The following is a 4,861-nucleotide window of genomic DNA, read 5'->3' on the forward strand; positions in this document are numbered from 1 at the left end:
ATTTATGTACCAGAAAACTGTTGTTAATTAGATTCAGTGTTTCACTGAGTGTCACATTTACATACAAGTTCACTATGTTACATGACGCAACGAAAGTCTCTATTTTCTGCTTATATTGTAATATGTTTGAAGCTGTTGGTGAAATTATAAGAAAGTGAAACTTCTAAGTCAGTGAAGCGTATAAGTGTTACTGATTCTGAGTTGTTGAGCGTATGTATCCTAAGTTTTTAACTTTTGCAGCAAGTATGTCAGTAGCTGTGAATCAAATTCTTCAGAGTATGTGATCGCATTGTCAATATACAAAAATATCTTACGTTTGGGACACTATTACAAGTGTCCTTGCTCAGGGTGTTTTATTCCACAAACCTACTTCCAACTGTGGCCGACAAGTCGGAAAATCATATATAGTATGAATCACCTAAAACTCGCTCCGCAAATATTGCGGAAACGGAAAACGTTATTGATGTGTAGTTTTTACAGAATTGTATGGTAGTCAGAGCCTCGTATTGTTAGGCCATGAACGGAGTCTAATAATCCAGAATGAGATTTTCACTCTACAGCGTATTATGCGCTGATATGAAACTTCCTAACAGATTAAAACTGTGTGCTGGACCGAGACTCTACCTCAGTACCTTGCCTTTCGCTAGCAAGTACTCTACTGTCTGAGCTACCCAATCACGACTCGCACCCCTTTCTCACAGCTTTACTTCCAGTACCTAGTCTCCTACCTGCCAAACGGTAGAGCACTTGCCCACGAAAGGGGTAAGGCCCTGTGTTCGAGTCTCGGTCCGGCGCACAATTTTAATCTGCCAGGAAGTTTCAGAGACTAATAATACTTAGAAAGTGTGTTTTTGTGCAAGTATTTTTAAATGAGACGATAAATATTTACTAAGCTAAACTAAACTAACTCAGTGAAAACAGGGCTTGGAAGACCCAACAGGACCGACAGGCCGCCGTGTCATCCTCAGCATACAGGCGTCACTGGATGTGGATATGGAGGGGCTTGTGGTCAGCACACCGCCCTCTCCGGCCCTGTGCAGTTTACGAGGATCGGAGCCGCTACTTCTCAGTCAAGTAGCGCCTCAGTTTGCCTCACAAGGGCTGAGTCCATCCCGCTTGCCAACAGCGCTCGGCACACCGAATGGTCACCCATCCAAGTGCTAGCCCAGACCGACAGCTCTTAACTTCGGTGATCAGACGGGAACCGGTGTTACCACTGCAACAGAGCCGTTGGCTAGAAAATCTTAAAGTAGGGTAAATTAGAATCTCAGTGGTGTTTGTTGCAGTATTCTAGTGCGAGTCGTTTAGGAGATACCATATTTTGAAAAGTTTCCACACTGACACTTGCTTATCCCATTCAACGTGAGTAGTTATCAGGTACGATGTTGTTATGTTTGCTTATAGTGTGGTTGTGTGTTCCTTTAGTGCTCCGCGATTTCCTAGCCAGGTAATGTGAGACAGTCCGCGCGTTAGGTCGTGAGTGGACGATGGAATTTACCAATCCACAAAACTCTGACAGGCTCATGGCGTACCCTCAGCCAGGCACTTAAATTTGATTTACAAAGTATCCATGTACATGCAGCTGTATATGTAGATGTAAATGCAACGTGGAATGTCTTGCAAAGGGTGTACGGAGAATGTAGGAAGAATGCAGTTCGTCCTTTTACAGCGCATATGGCAAAATATCCCAATAGACGTCAATCATCTCCGCAATTATTTATCAACTTCTTCAACCACTTACGTGAAGATGGTAGAGTAACACCTAGACAACAAAACAGAACGAAACAACAGACAACAAAAGAGGGGGAAATCAATTTTCTTTCTATTGAGCCGGCTGCTGTGGCCGAGCGGTTCTAGGCGCATGTGTCCGGAACCGCGATGCTGCTAAGGTCGCAGGTTCGAATCCTGCCTCGGGCATGGATGTGTGTGATGTCCTTAGGTTAGTTAGGTTTAAGTAGTTCTAAGTCTATGGGACTGATGAACTCAGATGTTAAGTCCCATAGTGCTTAGAGCCATTTGAACCATTTTCTTTCTATTGATGCATTTGATTCGCACGGGGAAGTGGCATGAGTCAGGCAACTGTACTATGCATTTTCTATCGAGATAGGTTCCACCCCTATCACATCTCTTTCCAGCAAGAGCTGCATGGAAAGGATTATTAAAAATCGCCTTAACTTCTGTACATGGATACTCCAGACGTATCATGTATCTTGTTTAATTATGAAGCCAAATGTGACAATCACGGCGAAGTAAACTGAACTGCCTAAACATGCGCTATTGGTCTGTTGACACCCCCCCCCCCCCCCCCCCCCACCCGTTGGCTTCGTCAGGTAGAAGGTTACCGTCCATGGAGTGTAAACGTGTGGTGTGGGGTAGTGAACCATCAGCTCATAGACGCTCTTTTCATAGACAGCCTCTTGACAGACCATCTTCCACGAATGCTAGTAACCGTTCCTTTGAAAACTAGGAAGAACCTAAACGTGATGGCTGTCCAGACGGTAGTGCATGAAATACTACAGAATGTCTTCACGAATTGTTTCCAAATCGTTTGACTGGACACAGCGAATCTGTATTTTGGCCGGCCCATTCCCCGGATTTGATTCCTATAGACTTTCTTCTGTGGGGAAAGATGAAAGACGCTATCTACAGAGACATACCAACTACAATCAAATGGTTCAAATGGCTTTGAGCACTGTGAGACTTAACATCTATGGTCATCAGTCCCCTAGAACTTAGAACTACTTAAACCTAACTAACCTAAGGACATCACACAACACCCAGCCATCACGAGGCAGAGAAAATCCCTGACCCCGCCGGGAATCGAACCCGGGAACCCGGGCGTGCGAAGCGAGAACGCTACCGCACGAGCACGAGATGCGGGCTCAACTACAATCGATGATAGGCAGTGACGCATTACGCACTACAATAGCCTACTCGGACATCTCCGCTGAAATGCCAGCACGCAGCTGTCGCCCCATACAAGACTGGAAGCGTGTACTGCCGCTTCCGTTGGTCACTTTGAACATAACCTCCCGTGGTCAACTGCCTCGTTAGTCGTCAGAGCCCACATAACTAATGCATGTAACCGTTGTTCAGGGTGTGCGGCCGTTTTTGAAAGTACGATATCTCGTATATGACTCGTACTAGAGTCCTGCAACAAACACCACTGACATTCTAATTTGCCCTACTCTAAGTCTGTTAATGTCAAAAGTCATTGCTCCATTAAAAAAATGTATGTTCACACAAAAATACGCTTTCTAAGTATTATTACAATCTACATATAGGCTAATAATATGAGCCTGTGATTACCAATACTTTCTGTGAAAACCGCACATCAATAGCACTTTTCATTTCCACAATATTTACGGTGCAAGGTTAGGTGATTCACCTTGTACGTTCACGAAGAGGTCGATATTGTGTTGTTGCGTTCGTCAGTCAGAAGAATGGTTTGAAGCAGCTCTCCATGCTACTTTATCTGTGCAAGCTACTCTATTTCAGAGTAACTACTGCAACCTACATCCTTCTGAATCTGTTTAATGTATTCATGCCTTCACCTTCCTCTACAATTTTTACCCTCGCTTCCCTCCAATACTAAACGCATGATCCCTTGACGCCTCAGAAAGTGTCCTACCAGCCGATCCCTTCTACTCAGGTCGTGTCACAAGTTTCTTTTCTCCCCAAATCCATTCAGTACCTCCACTTTAGTTACGTAATCTACCTATCTAATCTTGAGCATTCTTCTGTAGCACCACATATAAAAAGTTTCTGTTCTTTTCTTGTCTAAACTGTTTATCGTCCATGTTTCACTTCCGTAGATGGCTACACTCCATACAAATACTTTCAGAAAGGACTTCCTGAGACTTAAATCTGTATTCAATGTTAACAAATTTCTTTTGTTCAGAAACGCCTTTGTTGCCGTTGCCAGTCTACATTTTATAACCTCACGTACCCTAAATAGTTTCATTGACAGTGACAGCGGCCACGGAAGCCTACGCTTACATGCTAACAGACTCGTTATAACTGCTCTGAGTGTTGGGGATTGGTCTCATGAACTTACCTTACCTGCGCAGCATAATCTGGAACTGGTATTTGCGTAGATTTCACAATAAACGTAAAATTCGAAATTCTGACTTCCTACTTATTTCTACTGAAAAGATGGTATTTCTTGTTATAAACCCGCCAAGTTCTTTTTAATCACGGAAGGAACATCCACCCTTTCAATCCACTGAACCTGTGAAGCTCTATTTCGTGTCTTCGCTCTCTTCTGCGCGTTTTTTTTTTCAGTTATCTACTTTACTTATTTTTTCAACAATTTAGCTTATTTCATAGTCAGATCGGAAAATGACCATTAAATGGGACCAAAACTAGTTATGAAATGTGAATAATGCAGCTAACAAGAGATCTGTGAAATTCGACGTATGCGCTGAAATTTTAGATACAGGAAGAATACACCCGAAAAACTAGCTTATGGAAAATTAAACTGTTAAGACGCAGTATAAGTATTGTTAAAAAAAATGTTGAAAACTACCATATTCGTAGCTGGACAGGTGGCTGGAGAAATGCACACCCCTACCGGAGCTGTAGCAGATAGCACAACCGCGCTTATCGTTCGCTGGTGGCGCACCAGTTAAAAGGTAACACGACTCGACGAGCTCGTAATTTGTAAACCGAATTTCGATTTTCGTTAATAGTTTCTCTGAAAACATTGTAGTTATTTTTCATTCAAATTTGCAATACGTTTAATATTCATAATAATTACTGTTTTTTTTTGCAGTAGTGTGTGTTAACAACGGAGATAAAACGGAATTAATATACATTGTGTTAAACGCTTAGTGTGCAAACCTGGTATTGCGTCGTAACA

At 42.7% G+C, this 4,861-nt stretch overlaps 1 pseudogene; it reads right to left on the minus strand.

Moving 5' to 3' along the window:
* Nucleotides 1–1,117: 1,117 nt before the first annotated feature.
* LOC124797039 lies at nucleotides 1,118–1,235 on the minus strand (annotated as a pseudogene).
* Between the last annotated feature and the right edge of the window lie 3,626 nt (nucleotides 1,236–4,861).

This window comes from Schistocerca piceifrons, chromosome 4 (assembly GCF_021461385.2).
Source record: "Schistocerca piceifrons isolate TAMUIC-IGC-003096 chromosome 4, iqSchPice1.1, whole genome shotgun sequence".
Classification (NCBI taxonomy): Eukaryota; Metazoa; Arthropoda; class Insecta; order Orthoptera; family Acrididae; genus Schistocerca; species Schistocerca piceifrons.